The sequence below is a fragment of the Neovison vison genome, chromosome 2 (genome assembly GCF_020171115.1).
Source record: "Neovison vison isolate M4711 chromosome 2, ASM_NN_V1, whole genome shotgun sequence".
Lineage (NCBI taxonomy): Eukaryota > Metazoa > Chordata > Mammalia > Carnivora > Mustelidae > Neogale > Neogale vison.
In genome coordinates, this window is record NC_058092.1 from 203,010,626 (window position 1) to 203,026,562 (window position 15,937).

General features: G+C 44.0%; 1 long non-coding RNA gene across 3 annotated transcripts in view; it reads left to right on the forward strand.

Annotated features, from left to right (window-relative positions):
* The window catches only part of LOC122900902, a 38,498-nt gene that overhangs the window by 14,509 nt on the left and 8,052 nt on the right, over nucleotides 1-15,937 (forward strand). For 2 of the 3 annotated variants that reach the window (XR_006383321.1, XR_006383322.1), the window contains exon 5: nucleotides 9,838-9,880. The exons of the other annotated variant lie outside the window; for it this stretch is intronic. This is a non-coding gene — a long non-coding RNA (uncharacterized LOC122900902). Of the gene's footprint in view, nucleotides 1-9,837; nucleotides 9,881-15,937 lie in introns of those variants that run through there. 3 annotated transcript variants of the gene reach the window in all.

A 15,937-nucleotide genomic window follows, 5' to 3' on the forward strand; every position in this document is an offset into this window, starting at 1 on the left:
CAGCACAGAGCCTGATGCGGGGCTCCGAGATCATGACCTGAACTGAAATCAAGAGTCAGAGGCCATTGGGCTCTCTGCTCAGCGGGGAGCCTGCTTCCTCCTCTCTCTCTCTCTCTGCCTGCCTCTCTGCCTACTTGTGATCTCTCTCTATCAAATAAATAAATAAAATCTTAAAAAAAAAAAAAAGAGTCAGAGGCTTAACTGACTGAGCCACCCAGAGTGCAGTGCTTTTAAAGCACCAGGGAAATACTCCCCCAAATTTGATCTGTACAACGGACACATGGAAGAAAAGTAGAAAAAAACCTCTTAGTAAACTAGATCTATAAGGGAACTTCCTTAATCTTATAAAAGCTATAAACCCAAACCTGTAACATCTACTTAATTTAAAACTTTAGGGGCACCTGGGTGGCTCAGTCGTTTGTTAAGTATCTGCTTTCGGCTCAGGTCATGATCCCAAAGTCCTGGGATCAAGCCCTCTCTGAGCAGCAGGAAGCCTGCTTCTTCCTCCCCACTCCTCCTGCTTGTGTTCCCTCTTTTGCTGTCTCACTCTCTGTAAAATAAATATATAAAATATTTTAAAAAAATTATATAAAAAAACTTTAGAATCATTCCCTTTAAAACCAAACACAAAATACGATGTCCACATTATAATTCCATAGTTAGGGGTGCCTGGGTGACCCAGTTGGTTAAGCATCTGCCTTTGGCTTAGGTCATGATCCTAGAGTCCTGGGATTGGGCCAGTAAGGGGAAGTCTGCTTCTCCTTCTCCCTCTGCTTCTCCCCCACCCTCATGCTTGCTCTCGCTCTCTCTCTCACTCTGTCTCTCTCAAATAAATATAACTGTGCAAAAAATAACTCCATAGTTAAACATAGCTCCAGAGTCTGGCAAAACTCTAGGATTAGAAAGGGAGGAGAAGGGAAAGAATAGGTAGGTAGGTAGGTAGATATCTAGATAGATAGGAATAAATGTGAGGAAAGAATATAAAGAGGGGGGAATAACACTACATGATCTGCAGGCAACGTGGTCATCTGTTGAGATGATCATCCACTACATAGAACAGGTCCATGTTTTGTCCTAGAGCCTCACGAAACTCCTTCATCTGGGTGTCTTCTCCTTATTCCCAGGTTGTCTTTGGGGAAGGAGGTAGGAAATACCCAGACAACGGTAGTTCCAACAGTAAGAGTGTCTTTGTTCCCACTTCCAGCATCCCAGGGGTAGCATGAGAGACAGAAAGATTTGGGATTACCACAGCTTCAAAAGCCAGCCTTTCTGTTTTTACTGTGTTAATACCTTTTGTATCAGTACAAAATATTATGTATGTGTGTTGCTTGCTCTCTCTCTCTCCCCATACACACCCATACCACCTCCCCAACACACACACACACACACACCCTTACCTTCACCAAAGCAGTGCAAATCAGAATCAGAAAAGTATTCGCTAAGTGACATTTCATGTTGTGGGCCATTAGCTGTCTTTTAGGTTTTACATGAGAAAGATGGGTAATTGTATAATTGCATGCCCATCCCAGAGGAAGAAAAATCAAGTGTATGTGTTTCACAAGAAAGAAAGCCAAAAGCCAACAGCAGCCAAAGGAAATTCTGATTTACCTTCTTTGGCATCAACTCCAGGATATGTTTTGATTGAAAATTCAGGGACCAATATATGATCCCTGTGATTGTTTCCAGGAACTGAGCCCAGAGAAAGTGAAGGCATTTTTTGTTCAACCCTGGTTAAATGTTAACCTCCTTAGGAGTGTATTTCCTTTGGTGGGCATTTCTTACTTTTCCAGGATGAATTAGAGATAAGTTGATTGGACATGGAAAGCTAAGAACTTAGCCCTGTGCCTCACAGGCTGAGATTTCAATTCTACAAAATCAGAATGTGTAGATGGCCATGTGCTCACAGGGTCAGCCCCTCCAGACTCAAGGATGAGAAACCAGGACGGTATCAGGATGGTGACATGGGCTGCACTGGTGTGGGTGGAGGGGACTTTAGTGTTTCATTCCATCTACATGGTGGGCCAGTAGGACATGTGGATGACTCTCCTGTTGTCAGGAAACATATGTAAGAAAGAAGACACGTCCTGGGGCGCCTGGGTGGCTCAGTGGGTTAAGCCGCTGCCTTCGGCTCAGGTCATGATCTCAGGGTCCTGGGATCGAGCCCCGCATCGGGCTCTCTGCTCAGCGGGGGGCCTGCTTCCTCCTCTCTCTCTCTGCCTGCCTCTCTGCCTACTTGTGATCTCTCTCTGTCAAATAAATAAATAAAATCTAAAAAAAAAAAAGAAGACACGTCCTTATTAATAAGCTAATTTATGATAAAAGCCCAATCATTTGAGTAAATAATTTAAGTAAAAGGTTAATCTGGGGGTACCTGCATATCTCAGTTGGTTAAGTGTCTCTCTTTGGCTCAGGTCATGATCCTAGGGTCCTTGGATCGAGCCCTACATCAGGCTTCTTGCTAAGTGGGGAGCCTTCTCCTCCCTCTCCCTCTGCCTGCCACTCCCCCTGCTTGTGCTCTTTCTCGGTCAAATAAATAAAATAAATAAATAAAATTCTTAAAAAAAATCTGTCAGACCAAATATGGATTGATATGCACAGTTGCCAAAGAATTATTAAATAAGTGGAAAGTTTTATATGAATTTGGAATATCAGTATTTTTTAACTCTTAAGAGAGCTCAATTGAAAAATAATAGAATAAGACTTAAGTGGAAAGTAAAATTCCACTTTCTTTTCTTTCTTGTTTTCTTTTTTTAAATATTCTGTTTATTGAGGCAACTGGGTGGCTCAGTTGTTAAGCGTCTGCCTTCAGCTTAGAGTCCTGGGATCGAGCCCTGCATTGGGCTCCCTGCTCCACGGGGAGCCTGCTTCTCCCTCTCCCACACCCCCTGCTTATGTTCCCTCTCTCATTGTGTCTCTCCTTGTCAAATAAATAAATGAAATCTTAAAAAAAATAAAGATTCCATTTATTCACTTGGCAGAGAATGAGTGTGCAAGAGAGCACACACAGGGGGAACAGCAGAGGGAGAGGGAGAAGCAGTCTCCCCACTGAGCAGGGATCCTTATGTGGGGTTTGATCCCAAGACCCTGGGATCATGATCTGAGCTACAGATAGACGCTTAACCCACTGAGCCACCCACATGTCCTGAAAGTAGGGTTTCTATGTCAAATCTGTCCAACATGGCCCTATTCAAATTACCTTGGAGGTATTCTTTTTTTTTTTTTTTAAGATTTTATTTATTCATTTGACAGACAGAGATCACAAGTGGGCAGAGAGGCAGGCAGAGAGAGAGAAGAGGAAGCAGGCTCCCTGCTGAGCAGAGAGCCGGATGTGGGGCTCAATCCCAGGACCCTGGGATCACGACCTGAGCCGAAAGCAGAGGCTTTAACCCACTGAGCCACCCAGGTGCTCAGGGTGAGCACCTTGAAAGGTTTTTTTTTTTTTTTTAAGATTTATTTATTTGAGAGAGAGAGAGCGCGCGCGCATGTGTGCACACACTTGCGGGGAGAGGCAGAGGGAGAGGGAGAATCTCGAGTAGACTCCTTGCTTAGCTCAGAGTTCTTCTGGGGGCTCGATCTCATGACCCTGAGATCATGACCTAAACCAAAATCAAGAGTTAGACCCTTAACCAACTTAGCCACCCAGGTGTCCCTAGAGATTTTATTTTTAAGTAATATCTACACCTAACATGGGGCTTGAACCTACAACCCCAAGATCAAGAGTCACATGATCTGCTGACTGAGCCAGCCAGGCGCCCCTAGAGGGATTTTTAAACATACAGATGCTTAAGGCCTCATGCAGAATACCAGTGCAGGGGCCCTGGGACTGGGCTGGGAAATGGACAGTTTTAAGAACCTTGAGGTTTTACATTGAATCGACAGTGACACTAAGTCAGCATTTCATTTTCTTTCCAAAATCCGATAAAAACAGTTATGATCTTCAGATAAACTAAATGGAGCTGAAATGTTGAACCACCAAGTGAGAGAGGAGCCATCAACAGCCCGAGGAGGGAGGGCTAAGAACAGGCCGCAGGAGGAGCACACATCCTTTCTCGCAAGATCGGGTTGGGGTGCAGCCACCTTCTGTGCTGCTGCAGAGAATAAGGAATCTCACATCTAAGCCATATAGACAGAAAAGAGTCAGTTTGGTGGAGAAAAGGGGGGCTCTCCCCAAGTCTGTTCACTGTTGGTGAGAACTGACAAACCCATGAAAGACATGAAAGGCGTAGAATAGTGGGTCATCTCTGGGGGCTGCAGTATCCACATGGTGGCCACTTGGGAAACCAGCTTCCTGTTATCTAGCAGGGCTGACTTTAGGCATGTTCTGAGTCCCAGCCATTCATGTCCAAGGGAGCAGACCCCAGGGGGCCTCTGGGGTAGGAGCCCCCGGGGACTAGGCAGCTTTGTTGTTCTAGTCTAGATAGATAACATCATAGAGCCTGGGGAGGATACCAAGGTCCTTCCACAGAAGAATAGAGAAATTGTGTACAGTCCTTAAAGTGGAATGCTGCCCGGCAGGGACAATGACTAACAAATGCCACCACTTCCTCCAACTTGGAGCAAGCTCTCAAATAAAATGTTGATTAGGAAAAGCAAATCGCAAAAGAAGATATACAGCATAAAACCACTTCTTTAAAAGTCCAAGTGCATGTGAAACTTAAATTGAATTAGACTTAAATTAAAAAAAGACATTGACTATCTAGGAAGAATACTTGGTGATTAGTAAGCACACATTTGGGGACATGGTTGCCCTGCAAGGGAGCACTAAAGGGTCCCAAAGATGGTGATAACACCCAATTCTGTAGCTTGGGTACATGGGTCTTTGTTCTATTTTCTTCTTTATCTTAGATATTTTATATTTCATATATTCTCTCATGTGTCAGATATTTCATTTTTTTAAGATGGAAAAAGATATCACATATTAAAACCTTGACTAGCCCTGGACCCTCCTTCACATGAAATGAACCTTCTACAAAGAGCTGGCTCAGAAAACACCTCCAAAGAGATGAATTACCAAAAAAGAATCACAAAAGGATCTATGCAGAGACATTATGAGGGTAAGGGAAGGAAAAGGAAAACAAGAATGCTGCAAGGACAACAAAAATGGAGACTAACACTTTGTACTGACATGGCCGGATTGGGGAGGGGGATGATTTAAAATACTTTGACAAAATGGAGTGTGGAAATGCAATGGACCTCTGGCTAGAGGTCAGGGGGGAACCAGAATGTTCCCCAGAACTGAAGCTCTGACATGGGAGATTTTCTTAGGGATCTCCCCAGTCTCTCATCTCATCTGTCATTGTAGTTGAACCATTTAAGCCATTTCAAGTGGTGTCTATTTTTAACTCACTCAGCCCCTGTTGGGAGGTCTTCCTTTGTGCTAGGTGCTGTACCTGCTCTGGAGGGTTTGGAGTCTGGAGGTAGAGGTGATGATTACATGGTGCTGTGGGAGGCGGCATTCAGGGTTCCTCCAGCAGAGGGTCTAACCAGTCCAGGGCTCTGGGAAACTTGTCAGAGGAAATAGCATTCCAGGTGGAGCCTGAAGGATGAATGAGAATCAGCCATGGTAGATGAAGGGTGGAGGTTGGGAAGAATGCTCCAGATGGGAACAAAAATGCAAAGGCCCGGGGCGCCTAGGTGGCTCAGTGGGTTAAGCCTCTGCCTTGGGCTCGGGTCATGATCTCGGATTCCTGGGATCCAGCCCCACATTGGGCTCTCTGCTCAGTGGGGGGCCTGCTTCCCCCTCTGACTCTCTGCCTACCTCTCTGCCTGCTTGTGATCTGTCAAACAGAAAAATAAAATCTTAAAAAAAAAAACCTATTAAAAAAAATGCAAAGGCCTGAAGGAGACAGAGGGTATGGAATTCTAAAGGCGGGGCTTGAGCTGTAGGCCAAGCCCAAACAGGGATGCCTTACAGGCCATCTTAGAGAATGTGATGCTATCTTAAAGGAATTGGACAACACTGACTGTTTTAAGCAAAGGAGTTACATGATGAGATTGGTTTATTTTAGAAAATTCACTCTTCCCCATTACATCAGTTTTTTCCCCATTGAGACCTTTAATCTACCTACTATCCTACCTTTAATTATCCATCACCTTCCTCACTTCCTTCCGTACTAGATCAGATTCCAAGGGCCATCATCATAAACGCTCCCTCAGATCAACTTTCCCTTCTCTTCCTCTACTCACATTGCTGGACTACCTGGCTGCACCCCACAGTTCAGCCCCTAACACTCTGGGGTAAGAACAAGGTGTTGGCTGGTGGCTGGATTGTATTACTTCAGGAGGCTTTAGGGGAGAGTCTGTTTCCTTACCTTTTCCAGCTTCTTGGCTCTGCCCACATTCCTTGTCTTGTAACCCTGCATCCCTCCAGCCCCTGCCTCTGTCCTCAGATCTCCTCTGATTCTCCTGTCCTCCTCTTTCCCTTGTGAGTACATGGGGGCCGCTTAGATAATTCAGGATAATCTCCCCATCTTAAGATCCTTAAACACACCCACAAAGTCCTTTCTTCTACGTAAAATCCCATTCCCAGTTTCCAGTGATTAGGATGTGGATGAACCATTATTCTGCCCACACACCATCTTCTAGGACAATATATCATATCTTCACTCCTCTCACTTTCCTAGCCCTGTCTCCCCACCCTATTGTGACTTTTCTTTGGAGAAATAGTCTCCATTAGACCAGAACTGCCTTGTCATCCCATCGTCAAAATCACCCCCACCCTGCACCTGGACTCACACTCAGCTGGGTCTCCTGTCATCCAGGATGCCTTGTCCCCGCTCCCATCTTCAGTCAAGACATTCACCCTTGCTCTGGCTCTTCTCAGCAGACAGTTCTCCATAGTGTCTCATATTTCTGCACATTTAGCTAGGCACTGACCTTTGTTCTGGATGATCTTCACTTAGCTAATAGCCTTGGAAGATAGATCTGCTGTCTACCCCTGAAGCAACGGGCAGGCGTGTGTCTTTTACCAGCATTCATGAAACTTGGCAGGCTAACTAGTTAGCTTGCAAATGGGGTAAAATCTCAGTCCCTTCAGTTCTCAGCAGAATCTATCTCCTCTAGCTTCTCAAGGTCTTTACACCTCATTTGCTTTTCTCGATCATCCATTGTTCCCTTTCTAATGGCTCACTGTCATCAGCGTATACTCATGCTCCAGCATATCTCTTCTCAAGACCAAAAAGAAACTAAAAACCACTCTTGTTTGACACTTGCTTGCCTTCCCACTACAAATCCATTTCTCTGTTCTCTTCTCAGCAAAAATTCATACAATCATTATCTCTCAGTACTGCTCAGTAGAACTTTCTGGGATGGTGGAAATGTTCTGTCTCTGCATTGTCCAATTTTGCAGCCACTAGCCTCATGTAGCTGTTGAGCCATTGAATGTGGCTAGTGTAACTGAGGAGTGGATTTTTAATTTAATTTAATTTCAATTAAATTTAAATAGCCACGTGTGGTTAATGGCCACCATATTGGAGAGACAGATCTCTAGTGACTCCATTTCACATGCTCTGTCCTTTTCCTATCTGAATTCTCAGCTGTACTTGATCTGATTGACTGACCTGTTATTCTGAGGCATTTTGTTTCTGGCTTCCATGACTCAGCTCTTTTAATTCTGCTGTTCCATTCTCCAGCTCTCCTTGGTTGGCCTTCTCTGCTTGACCTGTAAGTGCCACAAAGATTCCCTCCTGCACTCAACACTCCTGTACACTCCTGTACTCCTGCATTCCTCTATCTACACTTCTCTCCAAGTAACCTCACCCAGTTACCTAGTGTTAGATATTATCTACAGGCTGATGAGTCCCAAGTGTGTATCTCTAGCCCTGTCCTCTTCTCTAGGCACTGAACACTCATATCTAATTGCCTACTTTACATATCCGTGTGGATGTTCAACAAGCATCTCAAACTTAATACATCCAAAATAGAACATTTCCCTACAACCTGTTCTTTCAGCTTTTCTATCCCAAGAAGTGCACCCTCTCCACCCAATTGCTTAAGAGAAGAATATGGGACTCTTTGCCCAGCCTTACTGTCGATGCCGTGAGCTCTACCTCCAAAATATATTCATATTCGTGTCTTTAGTGTCTACTGCTAGTTCTTGACTTTAAGCCCCCAACCTTGCTCCTGATTTATGATAATAGCCTCACCACTGCTTTTTCTTGCCCCATTCTACATATAATGGCTGCACGGCAGCCAGAAGGAGCTTCAAAAGTACAAATAACTTTTGGGCACCTGGATGGCTCAGTTGGTTAAGCATCTCTCTCTCTCTCTCTCTTTTTTAGATTTTAGCTATTTATTTGACAGAGATCACAAGTAGGCAGAGAAGCAGGCAGAGAGAGAGGAGGAAGAAGGCTCCCTGCTGAGCAGAGAGCCCGATTTGGGGCCCAATCCTAGGACCCTGGGATCGACCGGAGCTGAAGGCAGAGGCTTTAACCCACTGAGCCAGTCAGGCGCCCCAAGCATCTGACTCTTGATTTCGGATCAAGTCATGATCTCAGGGATGTGAAATCGAGCCCCTTGTTGAGCTCCACACTCAGAGCAGAGTCTGCTTGTCTCTCTCCCTCCGCTCTACCCTCTGCTTACATGCTCTTTCTCTCTCTCAAATAATTTTTTAAAAATTACAAATAGTTTTGAAGGTTTTTTTTAAAAAAATTCTCTAGTGGCGTTCTCTTACATGTAAAATATGAGATCAGTGAGACTGTGAGCCCTCCTGGAAACCTCCCACCTCTGGGTCTTATGTGAGATTCTGCTCTATCCTCCTTGTTTCAACCACGTTGATTTACTGTTACTTGAAGTCAAAAACATCCTAACTGACCCAATGCTCATTAGAGAATGGCGTATTAGTAATTAAAAGTTAGAAATGAATGAAATAACCCAAACCAGAGAACTGATTATGAAACTTATTATGCAATGGAATAATACACAGGAGAGAAAACATGATGTCAAAGGCATCTGCTTATTAACATTATGCTTATTGTGTAATGTCAAATTTAAAAAGCATATTTCAATGGCATTTATATATGAAAACACATAGACACAGACACATACACACCCATTATAGTGAGTAATTTGTTTCAAGTAGACATAAACACACCTTATAAATGCATTATGCACATTTTACAGTGGTTGTTACTGGGTTGTAGGAGTGTAAGTTTTTGTTCTTTATGATTTTTGATTTTTTTTCAAATTTTAACAAAATAATTTTATAGTAAAAGGGTAATAAAAGGTATTTGACATGAAAAATAATATTTTTAAGGTACAGTTGGTTAAGCAGATGGCCTTATTTATTTGTCCTAACTTTACTGAGATATAGTTGACATCCTCATGGTTGTTTAGCTTCTTTTACTCACTTCCTTTACTTCCTCGCTTTGTCAAGGTGCTGTCAGACCAGCTTGAGGTGTCCTGTAGTAGAACTGCCTTTAGAAATGTTCTCAGAGCCCGTGGGAAGAAAGGTGTCTGCAGGGGACACCCAGACTGAATGAAGCATGGAGGGGGTGGGTCCTGATTGCCCTTTCCAGGCAGTAGACAGACGGTGACTTCCTAGTCCCACGCTCCCACTCATGGCAGGAGGCCTGCGCCAGCCGCCCTTACTCAGCCACACTGCAGGGGCCCCTCCTGGGGCCCCCAGACAAGTCCCATCTGCCACCATAGTGCCAGATGTAGCCACAAGAGGGCGAACAGCATCCAGCTGATGTTTTGAATTGTTCTCTTGACACCGGAACAAACATAACCTGGCTTCCGTTTCATAATGCCAGTCTGTTTAGCCGAGTTTCTACACTATTGCGGTATGGTAAATCCCCATTTACTAGCATTAAAAATTTTTTTTCCTCTGTTCTTCAGGGACGTAATAAGGGGTATTTCATGCTGATATGGCTTTGCAGTGTGTGTTTGTGGGGAGGCCCAAACCCTGAGCCTTCCTGATGCAGGACTCCCAGGAGCACCGGGCCACCGCCGAGGGAAACCTGTGCGCACCTCAACGAACAGAGGGGGTCCATGTTCATGGATTAGATGATGCAACATCATTACAGTGGTAATTCTCTCCAAAGTGTCTATAGATTCCATGCAATCTTTTTCAAAATCCCAGCAGGAATTTTCTGCAGAAATTGGCAAGCTTATCTCTGTGGGCAAAGATAGCCAAAAGAATTCTGAAAAAGAACAGAATTGGAGGACTTACATTTCCTGACTTCAAAATACTGTAAAGCTTTAGTAAAAAAAAAAAAAAACAAACAAAAAATAGTGTGATACTGGCATTTGGACAGACCTATATATCAATGGAACAGACTTGAGAGGCCAGAAATAAACCCTTACGTTTATGGTTAATTGGTTTTCGACAAAAATGTCAAGGCAATTCAATGGAAGGAAAGGATAGTCATCTTAAGTGGTGCTGGGACAAAGTAGGTTAGTGGTTGCCTGGGGATGGGGTAGGAGTGGGGAAGGACTGCATATGGGGTGATAGAAATGTTCTAAACATGGATTGTGGTGATGGTTGCTTAGCTCTATAAATTAACTAAAAATCATTGAATTCACACTTAAAATGGGTGAATTTTATAGGCGAGGGAGGGGAAGACACCTCAGGCCGGAAGCAGGTGAGGTGAGATGTACCAGCATTGAGCAGAGTTCAGGGGTGGTGGGGGGAGGGTATGCACTTGCTTTACCATCCTTCTTGCTGAGCCTTTCAAAGCCTCAGCCTCTTGTTTTTTATAGACTGGAATAACATTTGCAGTTGGTGCCTTTGTGAGGCCCCAGGCACAGGAAGGGTGGTGCCCTCCCCCATGGGGTCTCACTCAGCCCTCAGGGCCAAGGAGGGAGCCCTGTTCAGGAACCTCCTTGTCTGACTTCGGAGTGCCCAGAGTCCAGGAGAATCTGGGGGGCAGTACTGTCCGGTAGGAGCACAGTGTGGCCCCATGGATACTTAACTTTTCCAATGGCTGCATTTAAATAATAAATTAGGTACTTCTTGGGTACAATTCATTTTAATACTATATTTATTTTTATTTAATTAAAAAATACTTTATTTTTGGGTGCCTTGGTAGCTCAGTTGGCTAAGCAACTGCCTTCTGCTCAGGTCATAATCCCGGAGTCCTGGGATCGAGTCCCACATCAGGCTCCCAGCTCCACGGGGAGTTTGCTTCTCCCTCTGATCTTCTCCCCTCTCATGCTCTCTCTCACTGTCTCTCTGTCAAGTAAATATATAAAATCTTAAAAAAAAAAGATTTTATTTTTAAATAATCTCTACACCCATATGGGGCTTGAATTTACAACCCCAAGATCAAGAGTTGCATGATCTGCCAACTGAGCCAGTCAGGTGCCCCAATACTCTAGTTTATTAACCACCTATACCCCAAATATTATCTGGCATATAATCAATATAATAATTATTCACAAGATAGCTTATATCCTCTTTTTCTTACAAAGTCTTCCAAATATGCCATGTATTTCATGCTCAGTGCATTGCCATTTGAACCAGACATACTGCAAAAGCCCATCAGCAGCTGGTGGCTCTTGATCACCTTAGTGGAGGGCGCAGGCCTGAGGCACCTGATGGACACAGGGCGAGATTCCATGTTATACCGTAAAAAATGCATGTGTGGCCATGTTTGGAATATACTGCATGGGGGTATAAATATTTGTTTCATGGGCACCTGGGTGGCTTGGTTGGTTAAGCCTCTGACCCTTGATCTCAGCTCAGGTCTTGATCTCAGGGTCCTGAGCCTACATCTTAAAAAAAAAAAAAATGCTATAAGAGTTCCTAAATTAACTTGCAACCTAAATAAAAATCCATTAAAAAAAATATGTAGCTTGGGGCGCCTGGGTGGCTCAGTGGGTTAAGCCTCTACCTTCGGCTCAGGTCATGATCTCAGGGTCCTGGGATCGAACCCCGCATCGGGCTCTCTGCTCAGTGGGGAGCCTACCCCCCCAACTTTTCTCTCTCTCCCTGCCTCTCTGCCTACTTGTGATCTCTGTCAAATAAATAAAATCTTAAAAAAAAATGTAGCTCATCCTGTACAATACTTTCCATATTTTTCCACAGTGCCTTCACACCACTCCCTTACCTTGAGGAGAAGCTGCACTATCCTCACCCCCATAGGCAGATTGGGGCCTTTTGGGTCCCACTCAGTTCCGCCTCTAAGCTGGGTGGCCTTGGGCAAGTCTTCTAATCTCCTCAGTCTCAGTTATGTTGTTTTAAAAAATGTGGATGATCATGACATCCCTTTTGTGAAACATTTATTTACTTTTAAAAAAGTCTCATTATTTATTTTTGAGGGAGAGAACAAGCGAGCAGGGGGGAGGGGCAGAGAGAGAAGCAGGCTCCCGACTGAGCAGGGAGCCTGATGTGGAGCTCAGTCCCAGGACCCTGAGATCATGACCTGAGCTGAAGGCAGCCACTTCACCAACTGAGCCACCCAGGTGCCCATGAAACAAGTATTTATTGAGCTCAGCTCTACGCCAGGCCTTGTTCTAGATGATTGGATACAGTGGTAGAAAGCCCCGCCCTCGCGGATCTCACATTCCAGGCAGCTGCACTGTCAGCCTCCAGAACTCCAGAAGATTTCTGTAAACCAATGCATGCACACAGCTTGGTCAGAAGGACAACTGGGGAATATGGATGGTCATTGCCTTCATCACCATCATCATCATCATCGCTAACCTCTCTTCAGTGCTCTAGCCCCTACAACAGGCAGAATCTGTTCCCACAGACTACAACACATAAGAAGCCCTAAGACAGGGAACTCAAGCTTCAAATTAAGAGTGAATCTTTTGGGACAAAGAAAGAGAAGAACTGGCTGGAAGAAGAAAAAGAGCATTTCAAGCACATCATCACTCGCACTATAATCACTTAAAAATAGTTAAGTCAACCATGAAATTAACAAGGAGCAGAAATCTGTGTTCCTTCCATTCAGATCACCATGGCTGGACTTCACATTTACTGAGATAAATGTCTCCCATGATCACCCTGTGTCGCCAAGGACAGTGTCTCTTCTTGGAGATAATATTCTCATTAATGCTAGACAAACAGCATGCAGGCTTCAGCAGCAATCCCAGGTCCAAGGATATCTGATCATGTGACAGTCTCCCTCCTCTGTAGAGGACGGGGCTGGAGGGAAGAAGACAGATCTTCTCCATGTGGCTCTGCCCTATGTCCAGCCCACCCCACTCACCCCGACCAGTGCACCTGTGCTCTGCCTCCAGCCTCTGACCTCCTAGCCCATCCCACCAGCCCTCCACCAGAGTGAAGCCAGAGTGACCTGCAGAGTTCCACAGGAAATCCCAGCGGAAACTGAGGTGAGCAGAAGGACATGTGATACTCAGGGAGATGGCACAGACAGGCAGGTGGGGTTCTAGAATCCAGTTAGACTGGTCAGGAAGAGTCATGGTTGTCTTTAGGAGGTGGGCAGGTTGGCTCAAAGGTAGGAATGGGGTGGCTGACAGGAGGGGAGGAGTATAACTCACAGGACAGGAATGGGGTGGCCCACACATGGATCAGCTTTGCTCTATTGGGAGCAAACCCCTTAGCTCTTCAGAAGCCCATCTACATTTCCCCCTTGAGTCTGTCTTTAGGATCAAGGGAGGACTTGCCCCTCCTGCCTAACAGGGACCTTGTTTCATCATCCCTAGTTTCTCCCTCCATGATCCTGGGCTCTCAGAAAGTAGGCTTAGTGATTCAAGGCAAAAAAAAGGCTTTTGCTCAGGGTATTTTCAGGATCCAAAGGACTGTGGGGGCCACTTCCCCTGATAGGGTTCAATTCCTTGAAGCTTAGCAACATAGTCTTTTACCACCTACTAAGTCGAGAGTTCGCAGGCAGGATGAAGTCTAGAGTCCTTGGTCCAGGTACTACCACCAGGCTCCTTGGGCCCACTGGCAGAGAAATGAGGCTTCACAGTCTCACATGGTTTTCTTTCTGGAAATCACCCAGTTGCAGAGCTCCAGAGTTGGGAGGGCTTTTAGAGACTCTGGAGTCCATAAGTACACTTTCACACCTCAACACTTCAGAAATCAGGATCTGCCTCTCCACCGGCAGCCCTAACTTTCTGTTGCCCAGGTGGTTGCCCCAAAGTTAATATTGCTTCCTGCACCTGTCACCACTCCTCGCTTGACTGGAGGACGTCAGTCCCTCAATGGTTCCATTAACAAACCCCTGAAGGACCTCAGACGACGAAGAAATGAGTCCTGGATGGTGTCTGAAACATTCTGGTGACACCTTCTGGTAAGATTGAGAAAGTACTAGCATCAAACCTTGCAGAATGGGGATCAGTGGCATGGGAGAGTATCCAGAAAGACATAGGGGGCTGCTGTGTTGAGAAATGCCACATTATCCATTCTCCTGATGGCACAGAGGATGCTATCAAGTGGAAAAACATGGATGTTGATGACTTAGAGTCAGAAAGTGAACCTCTACCCCTGTTCTTTGCGTCAAATGAAATCAAACCCTTTATATTTGCTTTTGATTATCTTCTAATTACACTAATAACACGAACACATTCTGTTACTCAAAACGATGAAACCTACAGATGCCACAGAATTCCTCCTGCACGGCCACTCACTCCCTGCTACCAAGCCTAAGGTCTTCCCTGAAGATGACGTTGTAACTAGTGTGTGTATCCCTGCTGACAGGTTTTTTTTTCTTTTCTTAATTTGCTTTTGCATAATTTGGATTTCATCTGTAAGTTAACGTAAATGGGTAACATAAATGGTATCTTATGTAGTCATGCTTTTGCAATATGCTTTTTCCACTTAATAACAGAATCTTGGGAGAACTTCTCATATTAATGCATATAGGACAACCTCACTTCAACTGTTGAATAGGGACAATTTATTTACATATTTCCATGTTGAGAGACATTTGGGTTACTTTATTTTATATATTTGCATTGCTATTATAAATGATGCTCAATAAACATTCTCGTATAGCCTGTTTATGCGTATGTGAGGGAAGTGAAGTTTTTTGGTCTAAGGGATTGTACCTTTCCTTTTTAGAAGATATGGCCCAATTGGCCTCCAAAGTTGCTGTACCTCTTTGCACTCCCACCAGCCTTAAGTAGCATCAGTTTTGACAGTTTTTTTCCAAGTTGATGAGTGAAAAATATATCTTGATTCTTGAGGTTGCACATTTTTTTTCATGTCCCTTGGCTATTTCTAGTTGTTCTTCTTTGACCTACTTGTTCAATCCTCACACCCTTGCATCACTGGATTTTCCTTACCAATGTCACAGGGGTGGTCCTGCCTATTTAATACTCTTGCCTGTGATGGATGTGGTGTGTGTTGTCTTCATGCTGTAACTTGTCTTTTACATTTGCATCTAGTGTCTTTTATGGTAGAGAAAGATTTTGTTTTAAATTTGATGTAGCCAACATTTATTTATCATTCATATTACAGATTTTGTAATCTGTGTCTTAAGAATGACTTTCCAACCTTTCTCTCTCTCTCTCTCTCTCTCTCTCTCTATATATATATATATATATATATAGACTATAACATTTTCTTTACTTACAAATGTACTTTAAAATATTTCCTTCAGTGGCACCTGGTCAGTTGGGCATCTGACCCTTGATTTTAGCTCCAGTCATGGGCTTGAGTTTTGCATCTGACTTGTGCTGTGTGTAGGGCCTGCTTGAGATTCTGTCTCTGCACTGCTCCCCCAATATCACTCTATATATTTCCTTTAAATGACTCTTATAGTTTTGTTGGGATAAATCATCTGGGTTTGTTTGAGTATGGGGAGGAAGCTACCCAACATCATTGTGTTGTGAATGGATAGTCAGTCCAGTAACATTTTTCGAATCTATATTTTTACGTTCTTAGTTTATGTAGTAAATTCCTAAATGCATGGGTCAGTTTCAGGACACTATCTTCTTTCAAAGTGAATATCTATTCTATATGTTTATTCTTACATATTATTTCAATTATAGCAGTTTATTACATATTTTTATATAACATGGA